General features: G+C 43.4%; 1 protein-coding gene across 1 annotated transcript in view; it reads right to left on the reverse strand.

The window, feature by feature from the left end:
- The window catches only part of FAM107B (family with sequence similarity 107 member B), a 61,635-nt gene extending 44,419 nt beyond the window's left edge, over positions 1-17,216 (reverse strand). Inside the window, exon 1 of the mRNA XM_086609986.1 lies at positions 17,201-17,216. The gene's annotated coding sequence lies outside the window, so the exon portion shown is untranslated. The remainder of the gene's footprint in view (positions 1-17,200) is intronic.
- Positions 17,217-17,760: the final 544 nt, after the last annotated feature.

Consider the following 17,760-nt stretch of genomic DNA (forward strand, 5'->3'; position numbering starts at 1 on the left):
ACGGTGAAGACGCTGTGCCTGCGCTGTGCCCTCATGCAGTATGGGATGGCACCGGGGACCACCGCGACTTCGGCTCCGACAGCTGGGCTCTGGAAGGACACAGTAATATGCGGTCTGCCTGTGGGGATCTAACAAGACACCGCTCCATCGCAGGCAGCATGGCAAGTCTCCCTCCCGACACCATGTTTCACCCAGAGATCTGCACGTAATCAGCTCAGTGTTAGGATCTGCAGTTAAACCTCCTTGGCTGAGCCTGATGATTAGGGACAAAAAACGGGAGATTCAGGAACAAAAGGTAAAGTGAGGCAGCCTGATTTGTTGCTTCGCTCCTCATTACTCATCATTATAACTACACCCAAAGCACAACCACCTGCAGACAGCATTGATACCTGTTCATTCCCTTCTGGAGAGCCGGGCACATCAATACTGGTCTCCAGCAAAAGTTGAGAACTACCAAAAGCCTCACACAGGTTTGGAGCGGGGAGGTTCATTCCTCCTGGGGAAGAAAGGCAAGACAAGCCACCATCTGCATTGGCAGCCCAGCTGCCTAGTACCCACTCGGACAGTTTAAATCCTGACTTACAGTGCTGAGCAGCACTTGCAGAAAGACCTTGCATCAACAGGAACCAGGTTAATGGTACAGGAGAAGGCAAGGCACAGGCTGAACAGGAATTTTCCTCTCCAAGGAATTCTGCACGTAGCATCCCACATATTGTGGTAAATTGAGACAACCTTGGGCAGACCTTACAAGCAAATTCAGCAAGAGCCCTGCTGCAGGATCCATACTTTTTGTATATACAAAGGTGATTTTAATTACGGATTGGCTTGACAAAGGTGACTCTTAAGATGTGTTGTGGTTTAGCCCCATGCAGCTACTCACTCGCTTCTTCTCTCTCCCCACAGTGGGGTGGAGAGGAGAAAAACGTAACAAAAGGCTTGAGGATCAAGGTAAAAACAGGGAGGGATCACCCACCAACCATGGCCCTAGGTAAAATAGACTCGGCTTGGGGACAAAACAATTTAATTTGTCACCAGTTACTTCAGAGGGGATAAGGAAGAACAAAGCCAGACTTTCAGAACACCTTTTCCCCAGCCCTCCCTTCTTCCTGGCTCTACCTCCTTCCCCAGTGGCACAGGGGGACAGGGAATGGGGGTTGCAGGTCAGTTTGTCACATGCTGTATCTGCTGCTCCTTCCTCCTCAGAGGGAGGACTCCTCACACTCTTCCCCTGCTCCATCATGAGGCCCCTTCCCACAGGAGACAGTTCTCCATGAACTTCTCCGACATCAGTCTCTCCCACAGGATACAATCCTTACCCAGGAGACTGGTTCCAGCACGGGCTTTTCCCATGAAGCCACAGCTTCTTAGGGCACAGCCACCCGCTCCAGCATGGGGTCCCTTCCCACAGACTGCAGATGCATCTCTGCTCCACTCTTAATCTCCAGCAGCACGGGGTCCTTTCCCACAGGAGGCAGTTCTCTACGAATTCCCTTAGGCACAGCAACCTGCCCCAGCGCAGGGTGCTCCCCAGGATGGTGTGGATCTCTGCTCCACCATTAACCTCCATGGGCTGCAGAAGGGCCACCTGCCATCTCACCATGGGCTGCAGAGGAATCTCAGCTCCAGCACACCTCCTCCCGCTCCGTCTTCACTGACCTTGGTGTCCACATAGCCGTTTCTCTCACATCTCAGTCCTCTCTCCGCTGCAGCCACTCCAGGCCTGACAAACCTTGGCAGTCCCAGCAGGACAAACTCTTCCCAGTGGGCACCCCAGGAGCAGGGCGCTTCAGACCCCTCCAGGCTGCTCCGTTGCAGCAATCTCCAGGCAAGTGGCAGTGGCCCAACACAGGCAGCCGCCTGCACAGAAGGCTGGAGGCCAGGCCCCTGCCTCCCCCCTCTCTTCACTGCAGGTCCTGGCTGGCTCGGGTTCCTTTGCCCTATGGCACTCAGAGGCACTGCTTGGCTCAGCCCTGGCCAGGAGCAGGTCTGATCTTTGGAGCTAGGGAAGCTTCTCGCAGCTCCTTCAGGGGCCATCCCTGTAGCCCCTCCCCAGTTACCAAAACCCACCACAGGATACCAGTGCAAACACCTACATGTAGGGAACCATGTACCCTGAATAAGCAAGACTTCTTTGCATATAGAAGCTTGCTAGCCAATTTTTCCTCAGCTTCACTGTGGGATGGAAATATAAATAGAAACATAAGTATTTTTGATACCAGGTAACAGTGACTTAGGAGAGCCTCTCTGATTTTTATTTATTACATGGGCAAGAGGCCAGACAGCACATTTAGTAATGAAAAGTTTTATTGATAGTAGTAAGTGGTACATTTCTGACATTTTTCTTTCCCTAGTAGAATGTGGTCCTTAGCCTTCCTTTTATGTACAACAACAAAGAAAAAGAAAAAGTAACTATGTAACTTCCTGCAAGAACAAATGAAAAAGCTACTACTAAAATAAATAAATACCAAATTCATCATTCAACATAACCATCCCCATGGAAAGACTAACATGCAGATGAAATGGTAAAGAACCTTGCCTAGGCTGTTAAGGGGAAATGCTGTATTAAAAAAGCTAAGTTTCAAATAAAAAGCCAAAGGCAGGAAGTAGGAAAAAATAATGAGATCCTTATACTCCGCAAGCCAGCCAAATGTCTCAACCCTTGTTATACTTGTTTGTCACATATTACTCACCAGGCATGTTCATGCACTGGGAAGAACACCAGATACAACATGTGGTTATTGGCCAGCAGAGATAACACAGGTAGAAGACAAGCCCAAGTCGGCAGCAGCTTTCCTTAGTAAGTATTTCCCATTTAAGCAAAGATTGATCCTACACGATGTGACAGGGCACTGACACAAAGAAATTGCTTTATGATATGATCCTTGACTATGAAAAAAAACTACAAACCAAAAAAAGAAAAACCCAGAACACCAAACAGCCAACACATATTCACTGTGGGCTGAGTTTCATACTACTGTGTCTAAGTTTCCTCTTCACGTAAAACCAGCTTTTACCTTTCTGTGATACAACCCAGCATACGTTGAATTCAACAATTAGTCTTTCAACTCCAAGGCCTGAAGCCAGTTGACAAATACATAACAATTTCAAATAAAAAGCTTCATACCTGTTATAATTTTCAAGACTTTGTGATGTACATGTCATTGAACTACAGGAATAGCTAGTTCAGTAACAAAAAGCTTCTAGAAGGAAGTGGTACGAACATTAGACCTTTACAGTTGTAACCAAATGAGGAGATCAAATCACATAGGGTTTTTTCTCCTTTCTTCAGCTTTACCAAATTTTCGTGTGGTTCACTAGTCAGAAAGTTAGCAAGAATGAAAGGGTATCTACTACTCCCCCACCTCAGCTACCCACCAAATGACAGTTAAACTGAGCTGAAGGACATCGGTGCGGTTTGCTCGCACAACAGGCTTTCTGACAAGGCAGCAAACGTATTGCAAAGCCTTTCGACATGAAGCAGGAAGAAATCTACGACGCTATTCTGATGCCCACACCTTAGTCAAATCGGCATGGCTCTAGCAAAACCAGACCGCAAGCGCTGGGCTACAAATGCCAGCACAGGGAGTTCCCTTGGTGCAAAACTAAACTGCAAAAACATATCCAGAGAGACTGTTTCATAACCGAGAAGTACATACAGGACTAGGTGAGGTATTTAAGTCAAATTACTTTTTTGGTTTCTTATATGGCAACTTAAGTGTACACTCACACGCCTCCTCATAAGTTTTGTCTGATTTCAATCAAACTGTTAAAGGGTTTGAAGCCTCCAAGATACAAAGCTCCCCTGAATTTTATGTAAATGTGGCTGAGTCATTTGGTAGCAGATTCTGACCGGGCTCATTGCAGTGCTGTTAGACAACAGTTGCAAGTAACAGCCCTTGGAAGCATGTTAAAATAAAAAACAATTCAAAGAATTTGGATCAACAGGATCCAAAGTGTCAGGAAAACAAAACTAACATTTATGGAAGGCAAAACTGGAGGATCCCCACATTGACTATACGCGAATTAGACGACAACGGGGATTTGGGCTGGACTTTGGGAGAGCTGACTTCGGGCTGTTTAGAAGTCTGGTTAACAAAGTCCAATGGGAGACAGCTCTCAAGGGTAAGGGGGCGCAGGAGGGATGGTTACTATTCAAAAAGGAAATTCTGGAGGCACAGGAGCGAGCTGTCCCTGTGTGCCGGAAGTCGAGCCGCCGGGGTAGAAAACCAGCTTGGATGACAAAGGAGATTTGGGAACATCTCAAAAGAAAAAGGGATGTCTACAAGTCTTGGAAGAATGGGCAGGCATCCAGGAATCAATACAGGGAGGAAGTTAGGACATGTAGGGAGATAATCAGGGGGGCAAAAGCCCAATTGGAACTTAGACTAGCCTGCTCCATAAGGGACAACAAAAAGTCTTTCTATAAATATATTAATAACAAAAGGAGGGCTAAAGATCACCTCCAGCCCCTACTGGACTCAGGGGGTACGTTAGTCACTAGGGATGAGGACAAGGCTGAGGTCCTTACTGCCTTCTTTGCCTCAGTCTTTAATAATGAGGTCAGTAGTTCCCAGGTGAGCTGGCCTTCTGTGTCTGAGTGCAGGGAGGGAGAGCAAATCGAAGCTCCTGTGATCCAAGAGGAACGGGTCAAGGATCTGCTCCTTCGGCTGGATGCCCACAAGTCTATGGGGCCTGATGGTATCCACCCGAGAGTCCTGAGAGAGCTGGCGGATGTCATTGCCAAACCCCTGTCCATTATCTTTGGACAGCCTTGGCTCACTGGGGAAGTTCTGCTGGACTGGAGGCTGGCGGATGTTACCCCCATTTACAAAAAAGGGCGGAAGGAGGATCCGGGGAACTACAGGCCTGTCAGTTTGACCTCGGTGACGGGCAAAGTTATGGAACAGGTTATCTTGAGTGCTATTAATGAGCACATACAGGTTAACCGGGTGATCAGGCCCAGTCAACATGGGTTTATGAAAGGCAGGTCTTGCCAATCAAACCTGATCCCCTTCTATGACAGGGTGACCCGCCTGGTTGACGAGGGAAGGGCTGTGGATGTAGTTTTCCTTGACCTCAGTAAAGCCTTTGATACAGTTTCTCATAGTGTTCTGGTTGAGAAACTGATAACTGCTGGCCTGGATAGGCACATCCTCCTTTGGGTTAAAAACTGGCTGGACGGCCGGGCCCAAAGAGTGGTGGTAAATGGGGCTAAATCCGGCTGGAGGCCAGTCACCAGTGGGGTTCCCCAGGGCTCAGTGCTGGGTCCAGTTCTGTTTAACATCTTTATCAATGACCTGGATGAGGGGATTGAATGTACCCTCAGTAAATTTGCAGACGACACCAAGCTGGGAGGCTGTGTCGATCTGCTCGAGGGTAGGGAGGCCCTTCAGAGGGATTTGAACAGACTGGATCGTTGGGCTGAGGCCAATGGCATGAGCTTTAATAAGGCCAAGTGCAGAGTCCTTCACTTGGGGTATAAAAACCCCAAGCATCACTATAGGCTCGGGGAAGAGTGGCTGGAGAGCTGCCTGGCGGAGAAGGACCTGGGGGTCTTGGTTGACTACCGGCTTGATATGAGCCAGCAGTGTGCCCAGGTGGCCAAAAATGGGATACTGGCGTGTATCAAGAATAGTGTGACTAGCAGGAGCAGGGAAGTGATCCTGCCCCTGTACTCGGCACTGGTGAGGCCGCACCTGGAATACTGTGTCCAGTTTTGGGCCCCTCGCTTTAAGAGAGATATTGAGCTCCTGGAGTGAGTCCAAAGAAGGGCGACTAAACTGGTCAAGGGGCTGGAAAATAAAACTTATGAGGAGCGGCTGAGGGAGTTGGGGCTGTTTAGCCTGGAGAAGAGGAGGCTGAGGGGAGACCTGATTACGGCCTATAAATACTTGAGAAAAGATGGTGGGGAGGTGGGGGAAGGGCTCTTTACATTAGTGATGGGTGATAGAACAAGAGGAAATGGGTATAAACTTAGTCAGGGGAGATTCAGGTTGGATGTTAGGAAGTATTTCTTCTCTGAAAGGGTTGTCAGCCACTGGACTAGGCTGCCCAGGGAGGTGGTTGAGTCCCCATCCCTGGATGTGTTTAAGAATAGGGTGGATGATCTATTTGAGGATATGGTTTAATGGGGATTAGGGATGGTTGGACTCGATGATCTCTAAGGTCTTTTCCAACCTAGAAATCTATGAAATCTATGAAATTTAGTTATGTAGTACAGAGGAGCTCAGGCTTGCGATGCTGGTGTGAAAGATTCACGCAATCTTATCTCATGCAGATCAGCTAGAAAGCTTACAGCTTCGGTTTGTAGCAGAAACATATATGGTACAAACAGAGACCACAATTTTATTATTTTTTTTAATTATCTCACGTTTCATTTTCTTTGCAGTCTAATGCCACAATCTGACCCATTTTTCTTCCCCAATCCAGAGATCAGGTCAAAATTTATCAAACATGATGATGAAGAAAAGGCCACTCTAATGTACCTACCTGCCTGCACTCCTGAAAGCAGATGTCTTGTGGGATACCTCTGGCTTCTGTCGCACATTTAAGAAACAGTAAAAAAACAGAAACAAAAAAAGCCCCAAAAACCCAAACTGTTCCAGCTTAAGTACAAAGACCTCTTCTATTAGGAAAAACACATCATCATTGTGATGAACATGATGAAAATTTCAGATTCTTGCAAGAACCACTTTCAGTCATTCTACAAACTTCCTGTCATTCACCAATTACATAACTGTCATCTATAATCCGAAGCATCTTTCACTTTAGGAAAAAAAAACACCATCACCACAACGATTAATAAATTGTCTTATATGGGATAATGCAACGAGGTCTAACCTTGCTGCAACAAGAATAAAACCAGTTTAATCCCAAGCCAGTTATTCAGTTGAGGACAAATCATATCACTAAGTCTTCCCAGTTACTGTCTACTTTACCTTTACTTCTCTTGCTTATTTTGTTCATGCCTAGAGAAGAACCAGGCACAGACCCAGCTGCAGTCCAGTGTCATCATTTGGCTTTGTAAAATACATACCTGCTTGTAACAAGCCACACAGCTCCGCTCTGTGCTTTACACCTACCTGTGAAAAGTAACATACTGGGTCCAGAACGGGGCTAGGGAGACAGAAAGCATGGTGTCACCACCAGTAACAGCTGCAAGGCAGCTTGCTTTTATTTACTGTACACATATGTGTACACCTTAGCCAGATTTCAATCCAGGGCCTTTAACTTCTGAAGTCAGCTTTTCAGATTCAAAACAGCTGGCTCTGGATAAAAAGTTTTATATTCTTAACAAACACTGCTCAGGCAAAGGGGAGAAGAATTGAACTGTACATTGAAGCCTCCTGCAAAGAGATACACACATCAGAAAAAAAAGCAATCCACAGTAGAGACTAAATTGTCAGAGTTGAAAGGAAGACAACAGAAAAAAATGGTCGTTTAAGCTGACCACCCTATGTTTGAATAGTACATCAATACTGCTGCTCCAATGCCAATATATCCTGCAAACTTCACGCCCTAGATTCAATTATAAACCCAAGGCAAAGATAAAGAAAGCCTTTTTAAAAATGCTCTTCTTCTCCTCTTCCATTAAGGACTTGAAAGTAATAACACTTAAATCTAGTCTAGGCTATAAATGTCCAAAACTTTAACGATTCAAACTTTTAAACTTCCACTCATCCACTCTTCATTCAACAATTGGTTTACAGAAAGATTTTTAAATTGTTTTAAAGAGCACCATGGCTCACTGCAGGACCTTTTGACTCTCTAGCATGCACTATCACTTATTTACATTAGGTTTTCCATTAGTCGAGTGCTGGCTAGTTCACATTCAAATGAATCACAAGCACTAGGGCAAACAAGACTGTTAAGGCAAAGGAATCAAATTCAAACAACATCCAGTACAGAAGACATTTAGAGTCCAGCAAACTAACTTTGCTTTTTGACTTAGCATGTTCTGAAACAAAAAATTATCATTAAGAAAGTCTGAAATCACTTAAACTTATACAGAAACACCTCTAAAAACTCCTTATCCCTTAATTGTCATGAGTGACACAAGGACATTGACTGAAAACACTGGGTACAGCAATTAAGTAACTCCTTTCCAAATGCATCTCCAGCAGAGGGGAGGGATGAATGAACCTCAAACCCTGTTACAGGACCACACTGTTCTCCCAAAACGCACAAAACTGAAGTGGTGCAGTAACCATGTGAGTGCTACCACCCCTCCTCCAGCACGCAATTTAGAGAAGGAAGCAAGTTTTGTGCTTCAAGATGCATCGTCCTTTATATTAAAAAAAAAAATAAAGGTCACAGCCCTTGTGATCCAGAGAACTCACTGAAAGCAAAAAAACAAATGTTTATTCTATGCTCAGCCCAAATGGTAATGGAAATTAACATCTGATCAGGACAGAGGGAGAACTGCAATTTAATGAAACCGCAGTTAGTGACATCCCATAAAGCGATGCCAATCACTTGTCTTTGAGTCAGCTCCATTTCCACATTTAGGACAACTGCTTCGGGTGACTCACACCCACAATTTATCTGGGAGATGAGTAAAAGAAAACTCTAGCGTGATTTTGTTGCAGCTTTTCAAGATGAAGTGTAATCTACCGCATGGTCCTCATTTGAACTTCAATGATTTGAAAATCTAATTTGAATTCCAGTTTCTCTTTAGGAATTTTCTCAGAAGCAACATACCATAAGACACACAAAATTGTCAAGTAAGGTAACGATCACGGTCTAACCAGACCCTGTTTTTACTAAGAAACAGCTTTTTAGGCTGCCTGCTTGCCTAAAGGCTTTTATGAGATGATTTCTATATAGGGGTAGTGAGTTTATGCTTGAAATATAAACTTTATATTATCTTTTCATTATGTTTCCATTTGCAATGTTTCATCCTGTTTGTTTTCTCTTGGTTAAAAGTCCCAAGTTCAAGTTCTATCCTTGCACTAATGAATTATAGCTGTAGGCAAGTCAATTCAGCCTTTGTTTCTCAATCTGTAAAAGAAGGACAACAATAAATATTTATCTACTTCAAATAGAGATTGGAATGATTTGTTTACCCTGACACAGTTTGTTTTCCAAATACACCATGACTGTATAAAATTCTAGGCAAAAATTACCTAGTTTAACCACATTAACTGGAATGATTGTAACTTTTGTAAATGGCTTGTTGAGCTTTCATATCCTTTCCTTCTCAAGGGATACCATTTCCTACAGTGTATGCTTCTGAGCCCCCCATTTAGCAAAACGATACCCTAAGCTGAGTTCATGGCATCTTAACTATGGCACCTTAAAAAGATATTAAAAAAAAAGGAAACAGTACATTGATTACAAAGACATTTAATCTTAAGAATCTAAATGGTTGTATTTCAGAGTATAGATTTTTTTTCCAGTCTCTTTCCTGGGGGGAAAATACCCAGAAGGAATGGAAGCTCCTTATTTCATTGTTTTTACAGTAATGAGTTATCTTTGATATTCAATGTTTTTTTGACTAGTATGTCATCTGGTGCTTTCTAAATCCAATCTTTGTCTGACTTTATAGCACTTTAAACATCTGCACTTAGAAAGTAAATTAACTACATCTGTGACTGTTTCAGAAGTCAATTAATCAGCTTCCTATTAGAAAGAAAAAATACTCTAAACCAAAGTGTGATTCTGGAGATAAAATAAAGATGAATCTCTAATCTTGTGAAGTGCCAAATCTGCACAGGGAATCAGCTGACGCTTCTTCATGGTTAAAGATTAAAAAAAAAGGAATAAACGAACTCACCACTGGCTCAACCTTTAATACTTAATTCCACTAGTTCTAATTTACTTGTAATAAAGAGATTAAAATCCAATACTAAAATGGGAGGAAGGGGCCAAAATGATGCCTTAGAGCAGTTATTTAACAAAGTACCGTTTCATCAATGCATGCTATGCCCAATTTGATGGGACTCTCCATCAATTCAATTTCAGTCAATGCAGGCAGGAATAAGCTCTTGGAAAGCACACACTCCTCTACCTTTAAGTTCATTCTAAGCTCTTGCCTTTCAGTGCACAGAATGCAGCCCTCCCCCTGTATGCGACCAGATGATGTCAGTCAGAAGAATTAAGCACTAAAACAAAGCCTTCCATCAATTCAGAAAAAAACACAGGAAAGTGAAACAGGAGACAGCATTGTGCTTCAGCAGCTAGGCAGTCTTTTTTCTTGGATAATTCAGAGAGAAAGAAAAGAAAACGGCTCCGAAAAACAGTTTTACTGAAAACTGATATGAGGATGCTTCAGCAATTAAGAATTTTGTACGGCAGACACCAAGACCTTAATTAGCACAGCATTATAAATCCTGGGCATCTGTCTGGGTGCAAAGCTGACTACATCACAGACTGAGCCGACTGCAACCTCAGTACCACAGAAACAAGGGCCTTTTCCTGGCAGGTGCTGTCTTTAGTCACCTCGTGGTAGTAACAGCATGACAGCTTTGAGGAAAGGAAGAACTACTTAGCCACAGGAAATCATGGCAGTGGATTAGGAACAGACCAAACACATACTTGAATTACAATTTGAGCAGAAAATTTAGCAACTTAGGTTTTGCTATAAATTTTCTAGCAAAAAGTACTGGTCTAACTTTTTTTTAACTCTCATTTTCTTTGAAAATAAGATTTACTATATAGACTCATACTTCTCCTCCTTGCAAAAATTTTTGGCTGAAGCTGGCACACAGATTACATTTAAAGGAACATGTTTGTCTTGGATCTGTAAATCCTAGTACCTGGAAACAGGTAACAAAAAGGTTGAGGAGATGCCTTTTTAGTGCTTCTACAGAGAAAAAGTAGGCAACTAGCTGGAAAGCATACAGATCCCTATAGGGAGGCTTAGAGTGTTAAAATTTGTTCCTATAATGCAATAAACATGAGTGACAAAGCACCTTTATATAGATACATAAAGCTACATCTACAGAAGAAGTTGCAGTAAAAATGTGGCTCTTCAGCAAAGCAGCTGCAGTCAGTGCAAAACACCAATGCAAGAAATTTTTTTCTACTTCAAGTCTGCAAAACCACTGAGCTGGTGACACAAAAAACAAAAAAGCCATGCTTCACCTTTTTGTGTCTCTAACGTCCATTCACTCATTCTCTTTTCCCTATTTAAACTGTAAATTCCTCAGAGCAGAGAGACTGTCTCTTTAGAACAGGAAGGGCCCTCAGGGCACTGAAAAACAAAACAATAGTTTTCACACTTATTTTTCTAACTTGATGTGCTAGCTTGTCCTCACATCTTTGAGCAAGGAAATTTATTTTATTCTGCTTATATACTACATTAAAAAAAAATCAAAGTCATTGCACATTCAATAAATTAGAATCATAGAATCATAGAATGGTTAGGGCTGGAAGGGACCTTCAAAGGTCATCTAGTCCAACCCCCCTGCAAGGAACAGGGATATCTCCAACTAGATCAGGTTGCTCAGGGCCTTGTCCAACCTGGCCTTGAACGTCTCCAGGGATGGAGCATCCACCACCTCTCTGGGCAACCTGTTCCAGTGTTCTACCACTCTCATAGTAAAAAATTTTTTCCTAATATCCAACCTGAACCTACCTCTCTCTATTTTAAAACCATTACCCCTTGTCCTATCATAACTGGCCCTCCTGAACAACCTCTCCCCAAAAAGATTGGGTTTAAATTCTTGGGTTTATACAGGAAACTTTCAAAGTACAGCACTTTTACACAATTAGGAAAACAATGTAGCATATAACATGGCCTCCAACCTCTCACTCTTTTTGCTCAGTTTAATCAGTCACTAACTACAGAGAAAGCAAGAGAGGCCCAAGAACTCAGATTTTAGCTCCCCCAAAAGAGTGAGTGTTTTCATACAACGGCATCTATAACGTGTGCTTCAGCCTTGTAAACTAAACCGTCCACCTGAGACTGACTGGCACGGACATTCACAAACTACAGTCTTCATAGCAAGCTTCAAGGCTGGCTTTCTAGTTGCTGGAGGTTCAAAAAAATAATTTCGTAAATCTTTTCAATGGGGTATGGCTTCACTTCAAGAGATACATGCTTTCTTCTTTTCAGAGACACTAAATTTCTTGGAATTATAAAGCTAGCTTTTAAGCTATTTTCTGAAAAAGGAAGAATATGTTCACTCATATTCTACATAAAAAGTTTACGACTTGTTCAGCCTTCTCGTACTGGAAAGAAGAAATGCGTAAATGAAGAGTAAGAGGCACACTTAGACTGTCTTTGGAGAGCCACCCTGCTCCCCACAGTTGCTATCTGCAGCAACAAACAGCACGCACAGGACAACCTCATGCACAGCCAGGGCTTCTTTCCAGAATACACGACTCCCTGGGCCTGGGAATTTCTCCTCGGTTAGCGTGTCGTTGCACTGCTCACTATGACGAAGGACACAGGAGGAAGGTGGGACAGTGGCAAGGCAAGGCAAGCTGTGCTTTCTGCTCACCCTCACAGCCACTTAGGAAAAGTCAGCTCTTTGCCTTGCAGAACTGCCCACCTACTGCCAGCACAACTGGGAAGTCGGTTACAACACACAGCACTCCTGTTTGCTTCTGCACCTTGCACCGAAGGAGGGCCTCAAGGGCACTTCTAAGGCTTGGATGAGAAAGTTGGTTTACTTTTAGAAAAAACAAAAAAGCACCTCCCAAAGAAAATCCCAAAATCACCACGACTCTCTTTCCATCCTTTTCTCCATTCTCTTAAGACACCCAAATGGGGCTATAAATTTCTGCCAGACTGTTTTCAGGAGGCAGCAGCAATATGTCACGTATCATGCAAGTTAAACACACATATTACAGTTTGCACATGATACAGCTCATCTTCAAGGACAAGCTACCTGGAACAGCTCTACGACAAAAAAAAAAAAAATATAATGCAAAGACTATCATAACCCAATCAGATTCCTCCCTATTCTCTCAAAAAAATCAAACCCCAAATCCCAGCAGCTTCAGATGAAAATTGGCTTTCTTCCTCATCAACAGCCAAGCCCCAAACTGCATCTCAGGGCGAGCCCAGGCACCCACTCTTCCTTGAAGGGCACTGAGGACCTCAGTTACCACAGCAATCCAAAGGACACAGCAGCAACACACTGAAATACCCAGCAAGCCATTCTTTTCCCCTGAATGACACTTCAAGAGGAAACTGAGGTAGCAGAGATGTATTTCAGTTGAAACAGCAGAGCAGTCCACATATTTGAAGGGCTGCTCAGCAACTCATCCTGCCAGGAAGAAGAAAATTTCCTGTGGCTCAAACTAAATTCCTTGCTCTCCAGAAGCACTAAACAGTAAAGCTTTTCCTCTACGGTCATGTTAACATGCAAAGCAACTCAAGACCGTCCGTAAGTGCTCTGCTCAGCCAGAGGTGCACTTCACCCATCTGACAGCATCAACTCCAGCTCCCCTGGAATCTTTTCAACTTGTTTAGAAGCATCCAGCACAGGCACTGGCCTAGATTAGGAGTGCAGTTATGCACACACGAATGGTCTTGACCCACTTCTTGTCACATCATCTTGGCTATTCAGAGTTGTGAACTCTGTTTTATTATTAGCAGCAGAACAAAAGCCTATGTATATACATGAGGTCTTACGAATGCCCATTCACTGTACAGGCAAGGAATTAAAAGAATTGCTCTACTATTTACCATCATCATCCTCCTCTTGCCAACCCACTGAAAGACCCACTGAAAACCATCACTACTGAAATCCATTTGACTGGCAGTGTTTGGGTCCCATTCAGAGCAGATACCACCGGACCTGGTGGGCTAGCCAGCACCAGCGGGCACACGCATGGTGAAATGAATGTCCTTCCGAGATGGACAGGGGAACTCTTAATATTCAAATAAGTAAAAGCAGTTTAACGTGGGTTTCCCTTTACCCAACAACACAGTTCCAAGACTCAGTTTCCCCTCCCTAAAATATACTATACTGCAAAGCAGAGGGACTGCTTCAACCAAAGTCAAACATGAAGGTACTTTCTCTCTCAGAAGCATTCGTGAGTTTTAGCCCTTCACCTTACAGGAAAGGTGAGTAATTCCTGGGTACACGGTAAAAAATAAAACCCATCCCACTATGAGAAGCAGCCAGGCTGCTGGCCAGGACGTTAAGGCACTCCTTATAGCAAGAGCACGTTTCATGCTTCATCATTGTAAATATAGTTTTCTACAAGGACTCTAATGCAGCTCATACAGAGGCAGTAAATGTAAGAGGTTGACATTTGCTAAAGGACAGAACAGAGGTTTTACAGTTCATCCTGCAGGCACGTACACTGCCTGAAACTGCAGTATAAATGTAAAAATAAAGAAACTGATCTCATCTACAAGAAAGGAGTTTGTCCTACTGTTCCTACATGACTGCGCTACTCCTCTCTTTGAAGGGGAGCACGTCTTTGCACAAAAGGCAATCTTCTGGCTTCGTGTTGCCAGAGAAATTTTAAAAATGTAAGCAAAACCAGGAGTTTTGCTTCTAGGATAAATAAAGCTAAATAAAGTAAAGGTTATTGCATTTGTGCTCCCTGCTCTCATCATTAAACTAGGATCCTTGTCCTATCTAAGCAAGCTGATGACCTGCTGAAGATTTAATTAACTCCAAGGCAGACTGGATCTATACCAGAATCACAGAATGGTTTGGGTTGGAAGGGACCTCAAAGATCATCTTGTTCCAACTCTGGGTACTGGAAGAGTAAACTGGAAAGCAAACTGTACCAAGTCACCACAACCCATTCCCTTTCAGCTATAGACACAGGCTAAAAAATTACAGCAACTGTTGATTTCGGATGTTATTTTAAAACGTGATATAGACCAGTGGACAGAGCACCGCACACAACTGCTTTAAAATCTTTGCGGCTTATTCTTTTATAGACACAACTTGGCAACGCTGCTCTCCCACCTGTGATTTTCCTACCCTTCATTGTACAAAACTTAACAGTGTTGGCCTAAACACAAGAAGCAGGCTGCCAGCTCGAAACATGTTTTGAAACTAAAAACTATGACAGACTTTGCAATTATAACAGTCAACCACCAAACAGTGCTGTAAGGAAAAGTTATTTCAAACTTCAGCTTTCCCCACGTGATGAAACACAGAGGTAGCAGGTACTCTCTGGCGTTTTCAAGTTATATAGAAAGGGGAAGAAAAGGTTCTGTTTGACCACATCCTTCCTTTTCTTGCAGATGCCAGTGCTCCCTGGCACTACATAATCCCTATAAGATAAGATTTCTGCCACAGAGAATTGCTGCACGCAGCTCCCCGCTGTTGTGCAACCCACACAGCCCTTTGCACCAACGCCCTGAAGCTGAAGAGCAGCCGGACGAGAACAGCAGCCATGTGAGCGTCTGTGCACAGCAGAGGTAAGAGCAGCCACCCCTTTAGGAAGCACCAGCTCGGTCTCTCAGGGTGGGGATCTGCATGCACATCACCTCACCCAGCTGCTGGGGTCACAGAGAGGCAGTCCCAGTCTTGCCGCGACCCTCCTGGCTCTGCAGAGCCTTCACTTCCCTCCTGCTTGCACCTGCTCACATGGAACTGTACAACAGGCTAGATGAAGGACCTCCCCAAAGATCCCACCAGAGACCCATCAATAAAAACGGCACCTGCCATTTAAAGGCAGGTGTAGAAAGGAGAAATGTCCCTTACTGTTTTTTCTCTCTCCTGTATGCGCTGAATGTTCTTGTTTAAGCACTTACCATTACAAAAACCTGTTTTTTATAATCTAAGAAAGCCAACATGTATGTTCTTGATAAAAGAAGCACTTGACCACTATATTGCATCACAGCCAGGTAACCAAACCTATTTTCACACCGTGCCTCTAGGACCATGCCTCTTCTCTTCAGTCTTGTCTTCTCCTGCTCCTTCGTGCTGCAAGGAATTCCTTCATTTCGACACTAGCCAATAGTTCAGGAGACACAAGTTCACGTTCTTGCACCACTACACATTTCTGCATAGTCACGGACGACGCATTTACTTTCTTGTGCTTTTATTCCCCATCTGCAAAGGGAAGGTGTCTTCCCCACAGCAGGACAACACAGCACCTTTCCACCTCAGCACAATTTTGACAGGATTAATATAAATGAAATGTGCATAGAGATAAGCCTGACAAGAACATGCAAGATGTGGAAAGAGGAAATATCACTGAGAAATGTAGTTCTAGCCAGACAAATTATCTTTCTCCTAAAAAACATTTTTCCTATCAAATCTGCAACTCTTATGTTCAGGTTCGCATGTGACCAATTCCTTTTCCACACCTGAATCCTTCCATTGGCTTATGTTAAAATTACACACCAAAACCCCAGCTTCCATACTTTTTAAGTAAATACAGAAGAGTTGCAGGATCCTTGCAATATCTATGTTAAGCTGCAAACTATACTTCCACTGATACTCAAAAACACTCCAGATCTGGTCAAACCAGAATAAACGTCAGACTATTCACTGCATTGAAGAAGAATTAAACACATCTTTCCCCCTCCAAAGTCACACAGTGCATGGAGCTTGCTCTTTGATGCTTGCTTTCTCTGAAAGTGTCAGAATCGTATCAGCTGTGAGTTGTGTCTGACATGTTCTTTTTGTGTACTTATGAGATGCAAATAGATCCAAACTTGTACAGCACAAAGATGTCAGATACAAAAACAGCTCAGCAGAGATTCTGCAAAGTTCAGCATCAAAATTTGTTCTGTTTAATACTACAGTAATAATAATACACAGTGCCAAAACCACCTTAGAGTTGGCCACATGTATTTAATACTGTTAACTGCATATAAAGATAATACAGTTCTATTCAATAAAATCTTTTTTTCTTGAAACTTTGATGGAGCCAAAGTGCTATTTAAAGCCAAATACTGGTTAAACAGTCCCACTCTTCTTCCCACAGCTAGTAAATAAGAATATTTCCTTATATCTTCCTCTGTTTTCTCTTCTGCTCCCATTTGGCTTTCCTATCCTTACCGATGTCATCAAGGGGTATACTCAAAACCAGTTGTTCCTCAATGTCACAAGTATGGCACTACGTGAAAACTCAGTGACTCCCTCACCCCGGTCTACTCACTCAGTCTCTCCCAAGCCTGGCTGTTCCACTGCATGACTCTGTCAAACAATTTGCCACTTCAGCAAACGCACTGACCGTAGCCATCACACAAATCAGCTTGTAAAGAAGAGGCGGGTGCATGTGCGAGAAAGATCTCCCAACTGCAGCTGCCACGCAGCTCCTCACTTACCTATTCGCGCAGTGGTGTTGTAGGGCAGTTCAATAGTCAGTCTCAAAACTTTTAAATGCTCAAGGGTGAGCTGGAGTTCAGAGAAACTTCTTAATTTTGAAGGCAGGAAAAAAGATGCCAAGACTAAAAAAAGAAGGAAGAGAGTAAATTGAGGGATTTCAGATCTGAAGCAGAAAGGAGAAAGCAAGTGGGAAAGGACTTAAGAGGACCTGATGACTCTCCCACCTCTACACCCTACTTTCAGGAAGCATCAGCATACCATTTTAATTAACAAGACTTAAGAGCTGGACGCAAAATAGCAACATTACTCTTGAGTGTTTTGGACTCTGAAAAACACAAGTGACACTTCACCTGCCAAAATCATCCCTGACATCAGTGGAACGACACCAAGCATGAAACTGGCCCACAGTTGCATTAAGACAATAAAGACTTTGTTTTAGGAGGGATGGGGTGTTTGTGGTTCTCTTTAATAAAGCCCAGCAAACAATTGTTAATTGTCCCTGAGCAAATATCGCTGACAACAAGCAAGCAGCTATCACATTCTTAGTACACACTGTCTG

Source organism: Tauraco erythrolophus, chromosome 4, assembly GCF_009769465.1.
Source record: "Tauraco erythrolophus isolate bTauEry1 chromosome 4, bTauEry1.pri, whole genome shotgun sequence".
NCBI lineage: Eukaryota > Metazoa > Chordata > Aves > Musophagiformes > Musophagidae > Tauraco > Tauraco erythrolophus.